Below are 23,524 nucleotides of genomic sequence, written 5' to 3' on the forward strand. Positions count from 1 at the left end.
AATTATCCGAGGGAAGTCGATTCGAACGACGGAGCGGTGTATATCGCGAGATTTCTCGAATCGCGATAAAGTCCGCGGAATCGAAAAATCGCGGCGACGTGGTCGTAGCCGGGCCGAAAGAGCAGTGCGTAACTCGAGCGGCGGCCGCGCTCGGGCCTCGGCTATACAGTCACGGCTATAACCCACGGAACATAACCGTGCTGGCTGTTGTGCGTGGCGCGATGCTCAGCGGCCCGTAGCCAGGAGCGGCCGGCGGCAATTAGTAGCGGGCCGCCAAGGGAGCCTCGGCCTCAGCCTTTTTCCCCAACCCGCTGCGCCCATGCCGCAGTCTGTCCCACTCCCTCTTTGACGCGCGCGGCTTCCCTTTCCTCTTCCTCTTTCCGCCTCTTTGCCCTTGGCGTACCCATCGCCGCGCCGGCTGCTTCTCCGTCCTTCTTCGGCTCGACTCGACTCGACTCGACTCGACTCGACTCAACTCGACTCTACTCGACTCGACTCGACTCGACTCAGCTCGACCCGGGTACGACTCAGCCGTGCCCGGCTCGGCCAGGTTCTTCCTCGCCTCTGTCTGTCTCGCTCCGCCGGTAGGGCTTCCTCCTTTCTCCTCTTTCTTCTGTTCCGTCCTGCTCGCGCGGACGCACCGCGTCCTCGTCGCTCGCGTGCTCGATTGCTTCGCCGTCGCCGGAACGGGCGCGACAGTGAGAGGGAAGAGAAGAAAGGCGGGAGTAGCTAGTTTACCGTGGAGCGACGGAGACGGAACGCGCGTGGACGGAGAACGGCGTACCGTTTCGCACGGTGGTGCGAGCGGGACGGAGCGGAACGACGGGAACGGAGCGCGGCAGAAGCGACGTGGCAGCAAAAAAAGAGGCGCATGGAGTGAAAAGAGCGGCGAGGGGAGCGAAGCGGGAGAGGACGAAACGGGGCGGCAGGAGGGGGGAAAAAACGTGGAATCGTCGAGAGGAAGAGAGACAGCGCGGAGCAGGGTAGAAGCCGCAGGCTTTTTGTCCCGCCACCGCCGCCGCCACCCGACAAAAATAGACCCCGTTCGTGTTCTCCGTCCCTCTCGTCCCGCTCGCGTCTGTGCACGGGGTACCGGCGTGCCATAGAAGCGTTCTCGGCTCGTATCTCGGGCTTCAATGGCGCCAACGGGTCTTCCGTCCTCGTTCTCCTCCCTTTCTTCCCTCTTCCTCGCCCTCCCACCCTCCCTCCCTCCCACCCTACCCTTCCCTTATCCCTACCCCACCTCTCGCCACTCGCTCGTCGTTCACGGCCCGAACACGGAGACCGAGCCCGAGTCGAGAGCGCGAGGTTGTTAGAGGGTGCCCGAGATGAAGCCGATAGAACACGCCTCGATGATCCCTATCTGCCAGGCGTCCGGTAACGTGGGCGTAGGCGGCAAGGTGCCTACACGCAACCAGCGACAGGCCAGATCTCCCGCTTTTCCCCTTCAGCCCTCGTTCCTGCCCGATAACCCGGCCGCCCGGCAAATCGCGATACGTATCGACCCCTTTCCACAGCCCCCTTCCCTACAAATAACTTCCCAAACTCCTTCCACGAACGGGATCCCCGGAGCGTATGGTCGCCGGTTCCCCTCGTCGCTCCCGATTCACGTTCCGTCGCCGCTGATGGCCACCCCGAGGAGAGGAGAGGAGAGGGGAGGGGGTAGGGGGACGCCGTGCGGGGCGGCGAGCAGGGACGGAGGGGGTTGGATTACGTTCCAGGGTGCGGTTGACACTTGTTCGCCGCGGCTGACACCGGCACGATTTAAAGCGGCGCGTTTAGATCGCGACGAGTTCAGCGCGCGGTGGTGCGCGCGCGGCGGTACCGTCCTACACAGAGAGACGGGGAAGAAGAGAAGATAAAAAAAAGAAAAAGAAAAGGAAAACAAGAACCGTGTCGGGCGGTCGAATGTTTCGGATGACTCGTGCGCCAGAGACTATTCGGAACATTCGATCCGTGTGAATTGTTGGAACGACTCGAGCGCCGAGACCCGAACCCGCCCGATATATCAGAATCGAGAAGCAACGAACTTGGATATTTTCACGGGCTGTTGACAACTTTCTCGAACGAGAAATTCCATGGCTTTTCGGATCGACGAGAACCGACGATTTTTCGAAACGGTCTTTTCGGCGGACCGTTTTCGACGACTTTTTCTCGCGTTTTAAAACGTCTATGCTCGAAGTAACGAACGGATCGTTCGCGATTGACGTTCCCGCGCCGTTGGATGGAAATTATTCGAAAGAACGTTTATCGTATCGTGACCGGGAGACGGACCCGTTTTGGATGAAAGATAGGTTCCGATGGAATTACATCGGGTCTCGACGAATGTGACTTTCGCGGCACAGTAGCGTGACTTAAATTTTTCACAAATTTCCAATCCTAAGAGACTTTTCTTAAGACCGGCTCTGCATACGCGAATTTTTCGATCCGACGGAGGTATGTGCCTCTCCCCGGTAATCGATACCAGAACTCCGTCGAGCATCAGCAATTCGTTCTCTCCGTGCATGGAATTCTTCTAGCTGGAAAATAGCATTTCCTCGCTGTCATACATTTTTATACGATATAAGGATGTACCCGTCAGCGGCAGAGGTCTTCCAATGTTCCCAGTGTTTTCCGTCTCGGTCTTCTAATTTCAAATTCTTAGCTTCGTAGATCCAACGAGGGGAAAGAAACACCGACTCGGTCGCCTTTGTATTTATTCCGTTCGCTAAAAAATTTCTCAATCTTCCCACCAGTTTTCATAAACGATTCCCGTGTCTTCGTTTCCGTCCGGTTCGACGTGCCCCGTTGCAAGAAACGCGGTAACACGTGCCCCGAAACCCTTGAAACTGAAGCCCGTGTCCGGTTCGACCACACGGAGAAGAAGCTCCTAGGTGTTGCGATCTGAACGCGGTGCCGGTGTCCCGATGGTTCGAGGGCGGGGCAATGGTGTTCCACGTAGTCTCTTATACGCGAAAACGAGATTCTATATATTCCATCAACGCGAGGGAACGGTACGTGTTTCTCGACCGCGGGAAAACGGGCTTCGGTCCCGTTTACACGCAAGTGAAATTCTACGCGTACGTAGGAAGTCGTGGTCGCGTGGCTCGGAATCTCCGAAATCTGAATTCTCCGGTGAAAAATGAAATTCCATTGGTCGTCGGTACACTGGCACGTGTAACGATACGAGCGGTACGGCAACCTCAGAAACGGGTTTGAACTTTAGGCCAAGTGTACCGACCGGTACACCGGAATTCAACGCTCTTACGTCAAACTGATAGCAACTAATTAAAATGGTTGGACCCGGGGAGTAAAAAGCGTTCTAGAAACCGATCGGTGGCCAGGAGTAGATTCTTAAGAGTTGGGAGTGAGAATCCCAGGATCGAGGAACCTGGAAGATCCAACTCTTTTCTTTCCTGCGTTAAAAATTCTGATTACGAACGATTTCGACCCAATGCGTACGCCGTGTGCGGTGGATCTCCTCGCGTATCGAGCGCGCACACGTTCCGAACGCCCATGGGCGTTCACCGCACGCGATCGATCGAGCGCCCATAGGCGTCGCACTTAGCGAAACAGCTGAGAATGAATTACGTTTAACAAATGAAATATACAAGTGTTTGAAACAGGGTTGCGCGTAGAGGCGTGAAGTAAGAGTTACGTGAAAGCTTAGTGAAATATATGTAACGGTTGTATAATAATTTACACGAAAGATCAGCACTTTACACATTTAATAAAAACGTTACTTAAAAATCTCATGTCTCGAGACAGGTGAGATTACTTCGGTATTAAAGAATACAAATTGGAACCCAACTGAAACCCAGGAGCGAGTAATTTTAGTATTAGAGGTCGTTGAAAATCCAACTCCGTTTTCGCATTTTAAAAATAAACAGTGGACGTAAACCGAGAATCGATGGTCGTATGGTTGGTGGAATCCACGTTCCGTGAATGCTGCCATCGAACCAGGGTTAACCATAAACCTGCACCCAAGATGGAATCGCTCGTACAACTTTCGATAATAAGTCACGATCGGGTCGGTTGCTCGTCGTCGTCGTCGAAATATCCTAAGTTCGCGGTATAAGTCGGTAGGTAGCATCGAATCGCCGGGAGAGTGTTTCTTTCTCTCCTCCGAATGTTTAATTTGGTCCGCGGCTTCAAATGTCGCGGATATCGAGTGTCTAGAGATTGCTAAAAATTCCACGGATGCTCCACACCGGTTCGGACCACTTCCCGTCGCGTCGATCGATTCTTAATTCCGCGTCCGTAGGCCTTCCGATTTGTCCAAGAGCGGACCCCTGTCGACAATCGATGCAGAAGTACGGTCGAGTATCCGGAACACGTTTCCCTCGTTCCCCCGGGGACGGCGATCGCCGCGACTGAGTGAATGCCCAGAGAAAGGGAGGGAGAGACCGAGACGGCGACCAATTGGGGCGAGAGAGACGTAGCGGGGTTCCGCGGAGTGGGGGAAGAGGAAGGAGAGGAACCTCGAGCCCGAGTGAAACTCCTCGCGGACGGTATCCGTTATCCACGGCTAATTAGCCTCACCTCAGCCGGGCTCTTTTATCATTCCAGCGTTTCCCATCGCTTTCTTTTGTTGTCCGCCCGTCCGCGGCGACTGGAGCGTTGTTTTTCGCGGAGAACGGTCAAACTGTTCGCGCTCGCGGTCGCGGGAGAAATTTGCGGTCGACGCCGGCCAATCTTACGCCCCGGCGTTCCTTATTCGCGGGACGAATTAATCTCGCTCGACCGTATTTTTCCCTTTGTTTTACCAATTACGGTGATTCCTGCCAACCGGTGACAATTTTTACACCGCGTTCGTGCAATCGCAGTCGTTCGTCGACACCGCCCGGTGGGTTCGCGTTCGCGTCACAACGGGCCGGTTCTTCCCCGCTTTCGAGCGAGAGAACCGCCGGGATCGCCGGTGCGCTCGAAACCGGGGTGGCCGGCGATTTTTGTTTCCATTGTACTCGGACCCCGATGTTTCGTCGTAGATATTAATCGACGGTATCAATTCGGCTACCGTGGTACTCGAGGAGTGGTGTATCGGTATGTATCGACATTTCAAGTACTTGGTATCGCTTTTCGATACCGGTTGTCTTTAGCGCGGTACCAAATTGGTATCGAGCCCAATACCTGCTGGATACTTTACGATCGCATCGGTACGCGTTTGATATTTTACGAATATATCGATAGCCGTTTGTCGAGTAATGAATGTTTCACCGAAAGTGTTCGCGCGCTAGGGCAATTTCCGTTCCGGTTGAAAGGGATTTTTCAAAGAATGGAAAATTAATATCCAGAGGAAGAAATCGTTTCAAAGTCATCAACCGTAATGTAATGGTATTTCTTAACAACGTTCTATGATTCTACGATAAATTGATGTATATCTAATGTAGTGTGAAGCATTAGTGTACAAATTGCCGCGAGTGTTCGTTGCAAAAATTCAATCGGCGGTTAACAAGATATAACACTTTTTGTAACTTCTTCGAGTGTTTATCAGTGGATGAAAAGTACCTAATACTGAGAATAAGTAGAGCGACTGTTCAATTACAACCGAGATAATGGAAATTGCATAGAGATCGTCTGAACCTGACAACCCGTTCTAAGCAAACCAATTTGCAGTTCCAGGACTTAATATTGCTTCTCCAACAATATCGTGTCGTTGCAACACTTTCGAATATACTTAGTTTTTAGAGAAGATACTATTACACTTGGGGAAAAAATCAAGCTCGAAAATGCGATAGCTGCGCGCGCATCTGACTTTATCAATATCTCTCTTTCTCCTTCTCGCCAAAAGTTCTCGTATTGTTTATCCCCTATACCGTGCGAGATTAATTATAAGAAAATTATATTTCTTATTCCATTCAAGTATTCCATACGAAAATCTATTCTATCTCTCTAAATTCTAGTAAAATGTTAACAAAATTCCAAAATTAATCTTTCCTCGTGGACGAAGCACCGTTCGAAGAAATCTTATTTTACTCTTTCGATTTCATTTTTAACGTAAAATTATTTTCTTTGTACAACTCTTCAGCGATTATCGGTCTTCTCCATTTCGATGTTCCAACGTGGTGCATAGAAACGAACTTCGTGATCTTCGATCTCTACGGTGTAATTAACAATAAAACAATATCAATTTTTGTCGAGAATCGCAAACGAACTTCGTGATATTCGATTTCTACGGTGCAAATTAAAACATTACTAATTCGCTGAGAATCCCAAACAAATTTCGTGATCCTAGAATTCCAAGGTGTAATTAATACAATACTAATTAAACGAGAATTGCAAACGAACTTCGTGATATTCAATTTCTATGGTGTAACTGAAACGTTACTAATGCGCTGAAAATGGCAAACGAACTTCATGGTATTCAATTCCTATGGTGTAATTGAAACATTACTAATTCACTGAGAACTTCGTGGTATTCAATTTCTACGGTGTAATTAAATCAATACTAATTCATCGAGAATCGCAAACGAACTTCATGATGTTCAATTTCTACCGTGTAACTAAAACATTAGTAATCCCCACGGTGTAATTAAAACAGTACTAATTCGTTGAGAATCGCAAACGAACCTCGTGGTATTCAATTTCCACGTTGTAACTGAAACATTACTAATTCGCTGAGAATCGCAAACGAACCTCGTGATATTCAATTTCCACGGTGTAATTAAAACAATACTAATTCGCTGAGAATCTTAAACGAACTTCATGGTATTCAATTTCTATGGTGTAATTGAAACATTACTAATTCACTGAGAACTTCGTGGTATTCAATTTCTACGGTGTAATTAAATCAATACTAATTCATCGAGAATCGCAAACGAACTTCATGATATTCAATTTCTACCGTGTAACTAAAACATTAGTAATCCCCACGGTGTAATTAAAACAGTACTAATTCGCTGAGAATCGCAAACGAACCTCGTGGTATTCAATTCCCACGTTGTAACTGAAACATTACTAATTCGCTGAGAATCGCAAACGAACCTCGTGATATTCAATCCCTACGGTGTAATTAAAACAGTACTAATTCGCTGAGAATCGCAAACGAACCTCGTGGTACTCAATTCCCACGTTGTAACTGAAACATTACTAATTCGCTGAGAATTATAAACGAACCTCGTGATATTCAATTTTCCACGGTGTAATTAAAGCGATACTGATTCGCTGAAAATCGCTAATGGAATATCCACGAACGTTGCGACGTCCTTCTTACCCAACGGGTCGCCACCGTAGTGTCCACCCCAAGACGTTTGGACACTTCCGTCAAGCTCGGATATCATATCTTCTGAACGCCACTCTTCATTTCCGCGGACGTGACGAGCGAAAAGTCGTAGCCGCGACGTCGCTGGCGTCGTGTTTTGCGGCCCGATTGCAGGGACGTCGCTCTAATTCCTCGAAACGGCGGCGTGTTTACGAGCGGAAATCAAAATCAAGCCTGGAAAGCGGCGCCCTTGCTCCGTCGCTTCAGTGGCCCAGATACGACAACGGGATCCGTGGATCCGCGAGCTACGCCGGAGCGCCGCGTTTTATTGTTTTAACTCGATTTATTCTCGGGAACACAAACTCACCGGCCAAAATTCTGCGATTTTAAACCGCGTTGAATCAGCCATCGACCAAGGGGGTAGAATTCTCTTTCATTGGTCACCGTTGTTCCTGGATTTCTAACGTTGCTCGTCCGCGGTACGATTCCAGGTACTATCGAAACAATTGTATTCCTCGGTTCGAGAATGGATTGAAAATCTGGAGAATAAAATTAGTTTACGCGAGAATTTGTTTCAATTTAACCGAGGCCAACAAAATGGAGATCGAATACTGTCCCATTGGTCACTGTTCTTCCTGCATTTCTAGCGCAGATTGTCCCACAGTTCCAGGTATCATCGAGAAAGGTGTGTTTTCGCTGTTCTGAAAACGTGGAATAAAATTTTCACGCAGGAAACTTCGTTTTAACTTAATTCACATTAAAGAATTGGAGATCGAATTGAAAAATTACTTGGGTAATAGTTTGCTAACTTAAGGACTTAGGGATGCAGGGTTAAGATCTCTAGTTGGACTACCAGGTTATTCTAGATCTATATGTAGCTTTAGATTTTTTAGTTAAACTATTTGTACATCTACAGTCCCTTCTTGAAGTAATAATAGATCTACTCTCTCTGTTTGGGCTCACTATTTTTAATAGATTTAACATCGCTGGTTGTTCTACCGATACCACCAGAGTCCCTGGTCGAATCAGTAATAGATGTAAACCACTTATCTACTAATAGAAATAGACCCCCCAGTTGGACCACTATTGGGTCTACGGTTGGACCACTGGTGGGACTACTAATGGGACTACTGGATCGTCGTGTATCCCCAGTTCAACCTGCAGCTCATTATGGGTTTCCAGTTGGACCACTAAATGACTCACACGTCACTGCTAGGTCCACCAGATTTTCAGAACTCTCCAGTTGGAATACTAAATCGTAATTAATCTCTAGTTATGTCACTAACAGGTCTACGGTTCCTAGTTGGTCCAACGGTGCGTTTAAAGTTCCTACTTGGACCGCTAGGAGAGGTTACGCGTTCCCGGTCAGATCGCTAGCGAGGTATTTGACTTTCTTAGTCAAAGTACGTGGAATTTATGGATTCCTATTCTGACCGTTAGAGTCTCGAGTGTTCTCTATTCGTACCGCGACGAACTAAGCGTCCAATTCGCGATATCCCGAGCACAACCATCGAACATTCCCAAGATTTGGTAATTCGTTAAATTCTCGTAAACGTGAACGCGACTTCGTTTCGAATCGATTTCGCGTGGGAATTGAAAACTCGTGGGGGTCGAACACTAGCGACGATGATTAGTTTACACGATAGCCTCGCGTATCATTGCCATTACCGGACCTGTTCTCACTGTCAGAAAAAGATGAAGTATTTCACAGCGAATCATTCAGAATTTCACGCGGTCTTCGCGAGAAGCAAGACGATGCGTTTTGTTTTTATTCTCGGGTGTCTACTTGGCTTCCTTGAATTCCTGTTCGCCAGGAGACAACCACGAGAATAGGAAACCCCGAGAGCCGTGAAAACTTGCGACAAGAATTTATTATCGGCGTCAGAAAGAGGCGGGAACGGTTGTCGAGAATGACGAAAGGGAAATCCATTCATTGTACTCCACCAAAGTTCAAATACTTCGCGGATCTGTCCGCGGTGAGTTCACGGTTTGTTTGTCAGTGTCCACGTGATTGCCACGAATTTGAATTTAACCGCGTTGTTCTTCGTTAACACTGGATCCACCAACCAGTCAAAGTGACTGGTCTCAACTATCGTACCTTTGCGAAGAAATTTACTTGAAATTCCACAGTGTATTTTCAGAAGACCTTATGACTTTTTCAATTTTATGGGTATAATCGATTTCACGAGTTCCTCCTTTTGGTCAATCGTCGATTTTCCTAAGGCGTGTACGAGGAACAGTTTAATATAACAAAATCTAGCGATGGTTCTAGTGTTAAAGACAACTGCGTGCAACGAATTCACGTGGACGGTTTTTTTGTTTTTTTTTTTTTTTTATAAATTTAGATTGATGGAATCGAAGATGCATCATCGAGATTTGGATTAGAATTAAATCGAGTCCTTGCTAAAAAATGTTTACGAATACGAGAAAAAAATATTATTGTGTTTTGGTGTTTCGTCGAAAAATGATCCTACCTCAAATTGAACCGAAGTTTTTAAAGTTCTTTAATAATTCTTCGTGTCCATGCACCGTATCGATCGAGAGGAAATTTTTGATTAAACTCGATTCGGTGACGAAACTAAAATTCAATTCGATTAAAGTACTGGGAATTTGACCCATTTCCGATACTTTAGATTTTCTCATCGCGGAACTTGAGAAATTACTTCGTTGCTTGGTCGTGCGAACTCTGGACGATGAATTAGTTGTATTGTGTTTTCCAAAAAATTGGTTCTGTTTCACTGGAGTTTCTGTACTTCAAAATCTGCCCTTCGTTTTTGCAGAAGGAAAAATAAAATCGACGCCAAAATTCCATTCGACCATTTTAAATTTCACGTGTACTGGTTTTGAGAACTAATGAGTGAATTTCAAACAACCATTTAACCGAGGATTCTTAAAAAAATTATTTTCTTAAAAAATCTACAAGAAAATGACAAAAAATTCATCCACCGATTTTGAAGTTCGTATGGCTGCTTTTGAAAATTAATAAGTGAATTTCAAGCAACCATTGAACCGAGAATTCTTAAAAATATTATTTTCTTAAAAAATCTACAAGAAAATGACAAAAAGTTCATCCACCGATTTTGAAGTTCGTATCCCTGCTTTTGAAAATTAATAAGTGAATTTCAAGCAACCATTTAACCGAGGATTCTTGCAAAAATCATTTTCTTAAAAAATTTACAAGAAAATGATAAAAATTCCATCGATTTTGAAATTCGTATCACTGCTTTTGAAAATTAATAAGTGAATTTCAAGCAACCATTTAACCGAGGATTCCTGCAAAAATCATTTTCTTAAAAAATCTACAAGAAAATAACAAAAAATTCATGCATCGATTTCGAATCTGCAATTCAAAAAGCCACTCAAACCGAGCCCTTAGAAGAAAAATCATTCTTTGGAAAAAATCATTCGCAAATATTTCGACGAGGATTCGAATTTCGAAATTTCCCACGTTCGAATGGAACGCGTGCTATGAAAAAATCGAAGTGGAGTTCCTCTTTGATGTCATCGCCGCTGACGTTCCGCAAGGGCGGATAAATTAAACATTGTTTCCGCCGATCGATTCCATGTCGAATATAGTTGTCCAGCTGCTTCAGCTGGATATTCCGAGTTGCTAGTTAACGGGAGGCGTTATCGGACACCGCGCCGCGATGATCTGAGGTATAGCCGATAATATCGTCGGCACTATGAATGGCAGCAGGGATAGTTATCGCCACTATACGCGGCTACCTTCTGCCTGGAATAATCTCCCTCGACAACGATATCGATTGTCCCGGCAGATAGCGTGGCGTGAGTCGGCATTTCATTCTCGGTTTCGCTCTTTTCGCTCCGATCGGCCGCGGGATAAGCTCTTCACGGTCTGCGTACGAACCATTAAGGCGCGAATTTAGAAAAATTCGGTCGGTCTTCGCTGTCGCTCCATCCTGACGCGAAGATGGTGAGCCTCGTCGGTGTATAGTCGAGGGAAATTCAATTGGCCGCTCGAGGCCGCTTCCCCCTCCACGTTAATCGCGTAACTCCACTTTCAGGCACCGAGAGAGGGCGTGGGACTACGCGCGAGGAAACGTTGCGAACGAAACACGCTGAATATTTCCTTCTCGAAGAACGAAGGTCTGGAAGCTCGACGTAGACGATTTTTCGACGATACGTGTGTCTTGCGTTTGTTGTACCCAATTGGAGGAACGAGGAAAAATGTACGAGTGTCGTGCGACGAAAATTTGAACCTGAAACGAAATATTTCGTTTCGATAAGTTTCCTCGTCGATTAAACGAGAAATATTCTTTCTAGAATTTTCCGAACGAGGAAGGAAATTCGCGCGACAGAGGGTTAAGGCGGGGCCGAATTATCGTTCGAAACGTGCCACGTTAAACGAGCCTCGAGCGTTCGGGGCTCCGGTGATCCGAAAATTTGGAAAGCTTCGGAATCACCCGATAAAACTTTCCGTCGCTGGCTTCCAGGAAACGGCGTTTTCGCGCGTGGGGAAAAACCCGAGAAGGAAGGCTAGGGAAGGAGGGAGGGGAAAGAGAAGGAGAGGGAGAGAGAGAGAGAACGCCACAGAGAAAGAGGGAACGCTCGTCGCGTAAAACTCGGCTCCGAGTAATCGAAGCCACTCTCGTGGCCGTTTCGTTTTTCGCCGATCGGGACGAGCGAAAAAACGAACGGCGCGGTCGAGCGGGGGACGGAGTCATCGATTTTCAACAGGCGTCCGACGCCGAGAGAGCGGTGGCACGGTGGCGCCGCGAAAGAAGCCGGCGTACGGACATTTAAATCTAAAAACGAGCGGACGAAACTCGGCCCTGGGGTAATTGGAGGGTCGCGGAATTTGTTGCCCCGCGGACGTGGTGTGAGGTCGGCCAACAGACGCTGAAATACGAGCGACGGTTAAGCGCGCTCTCGGCCCGACCGTTCCCTGCGAGAGGGAAACGGAGGAACCGACGGGAGCGAGACCGACGAAGTGCCGGTGGTGGGGGAGGGGATAGAACGAACCGACCAGACCGTAGAGAAAAAGGGACAAGTGTGCGAGGAATTGTGCCGGATCGCGGAGAGGAGAAGAGAGGAGAGGAGAGGAGAGGAGAGAAGAGGAGAGAAGAGGAGAGGAGAGGAGAGAAGATTGGAGAGGGGAGCGGTGCGGCGGGAGGGGGGTCGGCTAATCGGGGCGTACCGCAAATCCGCGTGCGTGTAAGCGAGTTAGAATACAACTAAACCGAGACGACCGGAAGCGAAGCTGAAAAGTAGGAGGGAGAGGGAAGAAAAAAAACCACTGGCGCGTCGGAGAAAGAAGCTCGCGAGACAAAAAAAGGACCACGGGTGGAAACGGGAAAAAAAAACAAAGAAAAGAAGGAGAAAAAAAAACCTACGGCGAGACGGAGACAGCGAGACGTGTAATGGGTCGTAGGTGCGAGGTTTGCATGTAATTGGATATCATCCTCCTCCTCCTCCCACCCTCCTCCCTCTTCCCGCCCCCTCGAGCACGGGCTACGCGTTTCACCTCTTTCTTTGTCTCAGACAACACCTCATCGCTCGGTATGTCCCTCTCAACCGAATTAATCCGCGCAATCACGAGACAGACGACACCGGGCGGGGATAGGGGAGGCGTTGGTCGAGGCTAGACGCGTTCGTTCGAGCGCCCGCATCGCGCCTCCGCTCTCTTATCTTCCTAACTTTTCCGTACTCGCTGACGTCAGTTTCCCCTCTCTCTCTCCTCCCACGCCGCGCCGGGGCTGACTTTCCTCCTCCGGCCAACTACTCGACGGCTTCCCCGGCAGCTCCTGTCGCCCGCCGTGCGCCCCGTCGGGGCCACCCTGACGTGCGAAATTTCAAACTTCCACCGCGGCAGCGGCAGCGGCACGATCGTAAAACTTGAGGTGGCTGTGGGAGCCCAACGAGCGCGACAACGATCACCGAACGCGCGCGCTCGCCCGACAGGGACGTGTGGGTACGCGGCGCCGTCTCTCTGTATGCGCGACGGAGACCGCGCGCACCGGACCGGAGCGGATGTAAAAGGTTAGAGTGGGACCCGCCTTGGAATTGCTCGTGCCGCGCTCTTTAACGTGGGCGCGTAATGCAACGATCCGTGAATCCATTGCGCGGCCACCGTGGAATGGACTTGGACTCTCGCATTCTTTTTCACCTTTTTCCACCACCACCACCATCACCACACCACCACCACCACCACCACCACCACCACCACCACCATCATCACCACCACCACCACTGTCGTGCCTGTCTTTCTTTTTCTCTCTCTCTCTCTCTCTCTTTCTCTGTCTCTTTCGACATTCTTAGGTGGTCTTCGATTTTTTCGAGCGAGTCGGAGAGATCTATAGACGACATTTAATACCTGGACAGGTGTTCCGTCGTTTTGCATCGTTTTGGTTCGAGTACTGTCCGACGAGTTAAATAAGATCCCCGGGGTCCGAAATACAGGCCCCCAATGTCCGCATGGACTCGTCCGTTCTTGTCGTTCTTCCATACTCTCGCCTCTTTTAAACATCGCCGGACGACATTCGATAGCCAGACCCGCGCGATAGCCCCACCTCGCCCACGCCACTCCCTCGGGGATCGGATTAATGTCGCCGGATAATACGTTAACGCGAGAAAAATCCCCCGTTTGCCGACGAGGCCCGGTAAAATCGAACGTTGCCCGCGATACGGCGTAAGCAACTCGTCGCGGCGAGTCGTCACCGTAGCTGCGAGTAGTCGTAATCTCGGCCGGTTTTCGACTCCCGTCATCGGTAACTTCCCTCGGGAAGAGAAACGAGCGTCGGAACTCAGGGTGGGCCGATCGACTGGAACGGTTTCCGAATGATCGATTCGTCCAACGGAGACTGCACACTGTGCAACGAACGCGGCCCTCGGGGTCACCCGGTATAAACGTCGCCGCTTGCGGGATCGTGGCTTCGGGCGTTTAGCAGCCCGCAATCGGCCGACTGGTGTGTTGATTCCCCGTGCCGGCGATACGGTGCCAAGCCGGGTGAGAGGCAGAGCGAGCGAGACCGACCTACGAACGGACGGAGAAAGAACGGTGGAAGAGACGCGACCGGAGCGAGCGAGAGAGGTAGAGGGCGTGCACGCGAGAGCGACACAGAAATAGCGCGCGAGGGAGATAACAACGAGCGGTCGCGGGTGGGGGAAACAGAGGTTGGAGCTTGGCCCGGCCCGGCCCGGCCCGGCCCGGTCCGGCCCGGCGCGGCGCGGCGTGGCGTGGCGCGGCGTGGCGCGGCGAGGCGAGGCGCGGCGCGGCGCGGCGTGGCGTGGCGCAGCCTGGCTTTGCCTGGCCCGGCGGCTCAGCCTCGTGTTCGACCCTGCCTGGCCTCCGTCGCCTGTTCCTCCTCCGGCTCCGGCTCCGCTTCCTCCTCCCTCGGCAGCCGAACGCAAACGTCTGGTTAATGAGGCGCACGCACACACGCTCGCGCGCACGCGCATCGTACGTGTCCCCTCGACGCCGACGCCCTCCTCTTGCACCTCTTCGCCGCGTCGAGTCCTCCTCATCCTCTTTCTTTCCTCTCCGCCGGCCTCGAACACAATGCGCCACGTCGCGCTGCCTAGGCGTCACGGTAATGACATACTCCCACATGCACGTTATGTCCGATATCGTGCCGCCTAGCAGTAGCAGCTACGCCGCCAGCAGCGTCACCACCACCACCGTGTGACGCCGACACCGACACCGACACCGACACCAACACCGTCTCGCCGACCGGCAGCGGCGGTAACAGCAACAGCGCCGACGACAACGTCGTCGGCAGCAGCTGCGACCGGCTGTCCGGCCAGGAAGCCACCGTGCAAACTGCCTGATACGGCCGCGTCCGTAATTGAACAGGCCGCGGAACCGTGGAGAATTATTTTTTCATGAGCAGGGCCGGCCGTCCGTCCGTGTGCGTGTCCTTGTGTCGCGCGATCGATGTCGAATCCGGAATAGAGAACCGATGTCGATTCCGCTGGGCAGCGGGTCGGTCGTGCCAGTCGCTGCGCGCGGCACTTCTGGCCTGCGGTCCGCTCGGACCTCTTTCCACCGTGCGCGATAATATGTCTTCGACTATGAGAAAGAGTCGCCGTAAAAATTCGATGCGCGAGGAATTCGATCCGTTAGATATTCGGCGGTTCTAGCGACCACCGACTCGGCCGCACCGAAACTCCGAGACCGAGGAGGAAACCGTTCGACGCTTTTCGTTCGCCAAGTTTCCACTATTGGAAATATTTTATTTATTATTAGCAAATGTAACGATAAATCGTATTGCTTCGGATCATTTTGGAACGTTACGCTTTTATTTCGATGATAGTACGTGTACCCTAATATTCTATCGCGGCACGGTATTTTGATTTTTAGAAAAATTAGATCGAATTGATCAGTGAATCGTCTCGACCGGTGGCTATTATTCGATGAATGCGATCAAAGGAGAATATTTTACGTAAGAAACGTTCGAAAGAAAAAACGGGATGTACATCACGATCGAGGTGTCGCAAATTATGACAGACTCTGTATCTTCTTTAAATAATTTTACCAAAAACAATGAGAAGAACTTTGCCGTCACTTTACCGTGAGATCTTGCAGATCGAGAAGAATTGATTTTGGAATCTCGATTCTCCCGCGAAAGGAGACTTCCATCCAACGATGACCTGGAGAAGTCGCTTGTACGTTAGCGTTAACGTCTTTCAAAATTATTTCGAAGGCAGAGCCTGTCGCTATTTGGCTCTCGAAAGGTTTAGGCTGGATCAACGACTGAATAGGACTGTTATATAAACCATGCCCTCTCACGGACGGTCGCTTAGCGATGGCTAGCGAAATCGCATAACTATCGGGATGGGTAGCTATCGTGGAAACGATTGTTCAGAGAAGGTTTGGATTTGTCGAGAGATCGATTCTCGAAGAATTTTCTGACAGGTTTCTAGTAAAATGACTCGTGTAGCGCAGCTCGTTACTTATCCAAGAATCGTGAAACTTAAACTCCAAATATCCCTCTCTACCCAAGACACTTGAAATCTGCCTTAAGAGTTCCAAACTGCGTCCCAAACGTCATCTCTTGCAACATTAGATCTCCTCGTCTATGATCGTACGAGTTTAACGGGTGTTCGACACGCGTGTATCGTATTCCAACAAAACCAAATATCCAATAGCCGACCGATTCCTTGCCACTCGAGTGCAGCGAGGCCCACCATAAAACGAACGAGATACGTTCCGTGTTACAGTAGACACCGTTACACAAGCCCGTGTTACGTGTACGTCTACCGTCTATTACCGACAGTGTCGTCGGTGAACTCACACCCGAAATGGTACGTGGCGGATCTCAAAAGCTTCGCCTCGCTTGATGCATTCCACCCGCGGACGACGCGCGCATAAATTGCGGGAGCCAGATAATGTTAACGCTGGTAAAAGAGGGGGTGAGATGCATTTAAAATCCATCTGGCAGCGCGTCGTTACTGGCACGCATCGATGTAAACCCGCCCCACGGTCCGCGGAGATTAATATTCCCACATGCAATCAGAGACCGTGGTATCTAGCAACAACTACAGAGCCGGCGATTACCGTATCGATGCGGCTGATTGCACGGCGAGGAAGCTGCACCGGATCTTAGCGAGTCGGCCAATGAAGCCGTAGAATTTCGATCGTTCCCGAAACACCGCATAGTCCCTGTCGCTTTTGGATCCCGTCGTGAAACCGGGACACCGATACCGTAATCCAGACGCTGTGCTGCGTCACGACCGTTCGATTCACGAGGGCGGGCGGATAAGGCTTCATGAATTTTTGAGATTCCTGGCGCTCGCGTTTTTCTCTTTCAATGCGGTTCGATATCCTTAGTATTTTCGTCCTCGCGACCAGTGTACCGTTGGGTCCTGAAGGGGACCATCCCAAGTGCTACTGCGAGACAAGAGGTCGGAATTCCGTCTGTGGAGTGTTTTATATCAAATTTACTATTTCTCGATGACTAGGCTATCTTTCGTATACTTAGTATTTTCGTCGTCACGATCAGCACGCTATTTGGGCCCTGAAGGCGACTGCCCCGAGTGGTAATATAAGACAAAAGAACAACAATACAGACAGTATTCCGTCTGTGGATTGTTTTATTCTGAACTTACTATTTGTCGATGACTAGGCTATCTTTCATATACTTAGTATTTTCGTCGTCACGATCAGCGTGCTATTTGGGCCCTGAAGGTGACTGCCCCGAGTGGTAATATAAGACAAAAGAACAACAATACAGACAGTATTCCGTCTGTGGATTGTTTTATTCTGAACTCACTATTTGTTGATGATTAGACTTCCTTTCATCTACTTAGTATTTTCGTCGTCACGATCAGCGTACTATTTGGGTCCTGAAGGGGACTGCTCCAATTGGTACTATGAGACAAGAGGACAGAATTCCATCCGTGGACTGTTTTGTACCAAATTTACTATTTGTTGATGACTAGACTCTCTTTCATATCCTTAGTATTTTCTTCATCACGATCAAGGTACTATTTGGGCCCTGAAGGAGACTGCTCCAATTGGTACTATGAGACAAGAGGACAGAATTCTGTCCGTAGACTGTTTTAATCTGAACTTACCATTTGTTGAAGATTAGACTTTCTTTCATCTACTTAGTATTTTTGTCGTCACGATTAGCGTACTATTTGGGTCCCAAAGGGGACTGCTCCAATTGGTACTATGAGACAAGAGGACAGAATTCCGTCCGTGGACTGTTTTATACCGAACTCACTATTTGTTGATGATTAGACTTCCTTTCATCTACTTAGTATTTTCGTCGTCACGATCAGCGTACTATTTGGGTCCTGAAGGGGACTGCTCTAATTGGTATTATGAGACAAGAGGACAGAATTCCGTCCGTGGACTGTTTTATACCGAACTTAGTATTTGTTGATGACTAGACTTTCTTTCATATCCTTAGTATTTTCGTCGTCACGATCAGCGTATTATTTGGGTCCCAAAGGGGACTGCTCCAATTGGTACCATGAGACAAGAGGACAGAATTCCGTCCGTGGACTGTTTTATACCAAATTTACTATTTGTTGATGACTAGACTCTCTTTCATATCCTTAGTATTTTCTTCATCACGATCAAGGTACTATTTGGGTCCTAGAGGGGACTGCTCCAATTGGTACTATGAGACAAGAGGACGGTATACTGCCTGTGGACTATTATACCAAATCTAGCATTCATCGATGGATATATTTGGTAACGTATCCGTGTACCTGACTAAGTAGTTGACGATCGGAAAGGTGAAATATTAACCGTATTAACTTTTTCACCTTTTTTCAAAAAAAAAAAAAAGAAACCATAAGACTTTTCGAGAAAAGCGTAAGATTTTTGTTACGCCCACGACGAGCCGTACATTGCTCTCTTTAAACGTCTACAGCTTCGTTGATTTACTCGCGGAAATCTTTTGGCCAAAATATTCTAGAAGGTATAAACTTAGAGAAGGTATATAATTCAGAAAATCGATTTTTCGAAATCGGATTATCAAATACCCTGTTAAGAAGGTACGAAATATCCCGTGTTGAGGTGAACGGGGACAGTGTCGGTTAAATTTTGCTCACTTTCAAAGGCTTCGAAGGCCGACCGAAACGTTCGACTCGGCGCGATTCACCGTTCATTCGAGAGATGTTCGCGGCGACTAGTGCCGGTCGGAGTCGAGAATCTCGTCTTAAATTCCGCGAGCGGAAATTCGATCCAGCGTTTCGGTTCCCCGAATCCGTTAATTCCTCGAGAAAACTCGAATCACGGAATTAGCGTCGACGATTCGAACCCACCGTTCCGTTTCGAACACCTATCGATTCGGCGGGGGAAGTCGTTCGAAGGAGAGCGAGAAGAAAAGGAAAAAAGAAAAAAAAAAAAAAGAAAAGAAAAAAGAAAAAAAAGAAGAACCGCCGGGAGGGAAACGCTATCTCCATGATGTTCAGAAAATGTGGAGGAAATTCCTCCCGGGACGCCTTTCCAGCGTATCAATTTTCTCCGTCGCGCGCTTATTCCCGCGCCTCCATCAGAACAATTTCATTCAAACGCGCGCGCGAGAGAGTGTCGTTCGTTCTCTTGCCGGCTTAAAATCGCGTGCGCCCGGAAAGTGCTTTAACGCGTTCCTTTTTCTGGGGCCGCGCTCGCCGCTTCCTCGAGCCGCGGTGAGAGATTAATTCCGCCCGGCTCTCGCTTCGTCTTCCTCCTTTTTCCATTCCTTCCTGGGTTCCCGCCACCCGACCCAACCCCTCCCCCTCCCCCCATCCCTCCCACCGTACCCTCTTTCTCTCGCTGTCGCTCGTCAGATAGTTTCCCCGGGCGTAGCGAAGTCCGACGAGAGAAATCCCCGTTCATTAAGTCGCGTTGATCTCGTTCGACCGAACGAGCAGCGAGCGTGTGCCGCGCGCGCGAGATCTCCGCCGTTCGCCGTTCGCCGTTCGCCGTTCGCCGTTCGCCGTTCGCGTCGTCGTTGCCGCGCTCGCGTTTGTAGGTTATCGTTCCAGGTATGCGCACTCTTTTTCTCTCCCCACCCTTCCCACCCCATCGCCCGTCAGCCCGTCCGCGCTCCCTCCCTCTAACCCCCCACCTCCCGCTCCGTCTCCTCGCCCACCGCGTCGCGCGCAATCTTCCACGCTCGCCGCGCGACCGGCTCGAGTGTTTTCGTTCGCGCGTGAAAAATCGCCGACGGCGCGCGGCCTTTCCACGTCCGTCGGGAGCGGCGGCTCCCGTCTAACGCGTTCGTGGAAGGAACGCGTGCCGGTTCGCGGAATGACATTAGCGTCTGGTGATGCAAGAAAGAGAGGAGGAGAAGGAGGAGGAGGAGGAGGAGGACGGTCTGGCATCGAGAAGTCGACGAGAATCGGGGTCGGCCGGAATTTTATTCGGACAACGAATATCCCAAGTCTCGGTGTCCCGTAGACGCGACTTGCTCGACGAGCCGGTTATCGGCGACTGTTACAATCGCGATGTCGTCGACCGCGCAACTTATTATTAAATGTATTTATCACTGGTACGTGGACACGCAAACACGCATATATATGTACATATATTTTAATACGCGAGAGAACGATATACGGTAAACCTCGATAAAACACACAGCGGCCGCTTGTGGTACGTTTTACGGAGGGTCGGTGGCGAATTTGTTCGTGGAATCGAGTCGGCCCTTGTTCGTGGATTCGGCCACGTGCGAGCCATCCGACAAGGACAGCGTACGAGATACCGTGAGAGCGAGCGCGACAGCGAGAGTTAGAGGCGCTCGCTCGCTCGGTCGCTCGGTCGCCGAGCTTCAAAACGATGCGCCCGTATCGGTGCGACACACTGACACGCTGCTAACACGACTTTTATATTTCTCATTGTATCTTCGTGACGGTATTATCAATTGATTGGTGCTCTTCCGATAAAAATGAAACTAAACTAGGCCGTATTACGACTATACTCACTTGTACATCGCACGAACCGTTTTCAAGGAACTTTCGACTGGGGTATAATTAAAATAGCCCGTATACGGGCTAATTTGATTGTATTTTGATCGGTTGAACTTTAAGGGTCTATGAATAATATTCTCGCGAAGATACTGTGAGTAGCATGAAAGTTGTTAGTTTGTATATCGGTGACTGTTTCATTCGTACGCGTACGGTACCAGTGTTATATTTAAACATTAATGTTTGAGGTTAGGGCAGTCGATTTTTAAATTCACAGCTACCAGAGTGGACTCGACCCACGAATCGAAGTACGTGAACAGTGTCGAGATGATCGATTGGATGTGTTTTGTAGATGATGTGGCTGTTTAGAGATTACTGTAATTAGGATAAGTATACGCGTAATTGGTTCGCCTCATGATTTCATACAGGTTGATTCTCTCGTCAATGGACCTAAAGGCAGTGCCACCGCCTAAACACTTCAGCGATAATCCTATGTTTGTATACAGCGATGAAGTGGTCGATGTCCCTGTTGCGTCATAGGCTGGTCAACGACACTACTGCAGCAAAGACTACTGTATTTGTAACATCTGTGAACTAAAAACGAAACTAACATGAAATTATCCCTTGTGTGTTTGAGCGGTGGAAGGACTGTCTTTGAGTTCCCTAACGAGAGAATCACCCGGTAGTATTACTCCAAATAATAGCTACCAGATATTTAACACCGGAACGTACTATGGATTTTAATCATCGTGGTGGAACTCACGGTCTTCTCGGACCCAAAGAGACTTTTGTGTTGCTCGATTATACAGTTAGTCCAGCTCTCTTTAGAAACGGAGAAAAGTACGAAGAAATAATATAATCTTCCTTTGAAATATCTGTACAAACGAAGTCAAGTTAGGGGTCCATTTGGACCCAGCTGTGATCTCTCTTGCGGTTTTCTAATGTTGCTAGGTTTAAAGTAGATTTCTTTATAAAAGCAGTTGGAATCAGCCATTTTTATCAATTGGTAAATTCAATGTTAAGTTTATACATAATACAATGACAATGTTCAATCCAGGAGTGGCCTTGGAAATTTGATATTGGATACGAATAGAAAAGCATGTAACTATCAGAATTTGGTGTACCCAACAGTGTACTTCGTACGGAAACGAATCGATATCGGATATTTGGTCTCGGTCAGAAAATTATAAGAAATTTTACACTAAACCGAGGTGTTTTGGACCGCACATTTATCGAGGGTTAATCGGTGGCTATATTCATAGTCACAGAAAAAGTTTGAACTACCAAAGATCTCGGTCAGAAAATCATAAGAAGTTTTACACCAAACCTAGGTATCTTCGACCGCACATTTATCGAGGATTAATCGGTGGTTAGATTCATAGTCACAGAAAAAGTCTGAACTACCAAAGATCTCGGACAGAAAATCATAAGAAGTTTTACACCAAACCGAAGTGTCTTCGACCGCACATTTATCGAGGGCCAGTCGTAGGCCAGACTCAAACTCACGGGAAAAGTCTGAACCACCAAAGATCCCGTTCAGAAAATCATAAGAAGTTTTACACCAAACCGAGGTGTCTTCGACCGCACATTTATCGAGGGTCAGTCGTAGGTTAGTCTCAAACTCACGGGAAAAGTCTGAACTACCAAAGATCCCGGTCAGAAAATCATAAGAACTTTCACACCAAACCGAGGTGTCTTCGACCGCACATTTATCGAGGGTCAGTCGTAGACTAGACTCAAACTCACGGGAAAAGTCTGAACTACCAAAGATCCCGGTCAGAAAATCATAAGAAGTTTTACACCAAACCGAGGTGTCTTCGACCGCACATTTATCGAGGGCCAGTCGGGGGCTAGACTCAAACTCACGGGAAAAGTCTGAACTACCAAAGATCCCGGTCAGAAAATCATAAGAAGTTTTACACCAAACCGAGGTGTCTTCGACCGCACATTTATCGAGGGCCAGTCGTAGGTTAGTCTCAAACTCACGGGAAAAGTCTGAACTACCAAAGATCCCGGTCAGAAAATCATAAGAAGTTTTACACCAAACCGAGGTGTCTTCGACCGCACATTTATCGAGGGCCAGTCGTAGGCCAGACTCAAACTCACGGGAATAGTCTGAACCACAAAAGATCCCGGTCAGAAAATCATAAGAAGTTTTACACCAAACCGAGGTGTCTTCGACCGCACATTTATCGAGGGCCAGTCGGGGGCTAGACTCAAACTCACGGGAAAAGTCTGAACTACCAAAGATCCCGGTCAGAAAATCATAAGAAGTTTTACACCAAACCGAGGTGTCTTCGACCGCACATTTATCGAGGGCCAGTCGGGGGCTAGACTTAAAGTCACGGGAAAAGCTTAAGCGGAATCTCGCGTCAGGGGCGAGTTAGCTTGTGCCGAGGTACCCGGTCTGAAAGTTCTGAAAATGGAGCTCGCAGGCGCGAGAGTGGCCGGAACAAGTCGACGGGAAGGGAGAAAAACAAAGCGTCCGGGATAAGAGCGGCGGAAGAAGCGGCGGACGAAGAACGCGCGAGGATAAACGCGATGGATCCCGAAGTGGAGGTGGGCTAGAGTGGAACGGATGAACGACTGGATGGATAGCGCGATGAAACGTTTGAGGAGGAAGCGCGCGTATTGCCGGCCGCGCCTTTTACATTTTCCAGGCCGCGCGGCCATCGGGGTTTTCAAACCACGCGCAACACCCTGGCTCGGGCTTTGTGCCCGGGGTTCAAACGCAACCGTTTCCCGTCGCGTCTCTCGTCGCCGTTTTATCCACGTTTCGACGCCGGAGCTGTTTTCTTGCTCGATCAAAACGGACGGAGGAACGGTAAAGACGACCCAGCTATCCTACCGAGCTGAGATGTTTACCTCTGGAAGCAATGCGGGTACTCTACGTCAGGACTTTACACCGTCTGAGCAAGATCTACGAAAAGTGTCATCGATTGATCGGTACGGACACACATCGATTCATCTTTATCCCTTTCT

The 23,524-nt window shown here is 48.9% G+C and overlaps 1 protein-coding gene and 1 long non-coding RNA gene across 4 annotated transcripts in view; one reads left to right on the forward strand and one right to left on the reverse strand.

The window, feature by feature from the left end:
• The window catches only part of LOC143153390 (uncharacterized), a 102,965-nt gene that overhangs the window by 44,729 nt on the left and 34,712 nt on the right, over nucleotides 1-23,524 (forward strand). The gene's annotated exons all lie outside the window — the stretch shown is intronic.
• LOC143153417 (uncharacterized) lies at nucleotides 10,420-12,620 on the reverse strand. Its single transcript, XR_012993813.1, has 2 exons — nucleotides 12,535-12,620; nucleotides 10,420-11,400 (listed from the first exon to the last, which is right to left on the reverse strand). It is a non-coding gene; the product is annotated as an uncharacterized LOC143153417 (long non-coding RNA).

This window comes from Ptiloglossa arizonensis, chromosome 1 (assembly GCF_051014685.1).
Source record: "Ptiloglossa arizonensis isolate GNS036 chromosome 1, iyPtiAriz1_principal, whole genome shotgun sequence".
Lineage (NCBI taxonomy): Eukaryota > Metazoa > Arthropoda > Insecta > Hymenoptera > Colletidae > Ptiloglossa > Ptiloglossa arizonensis.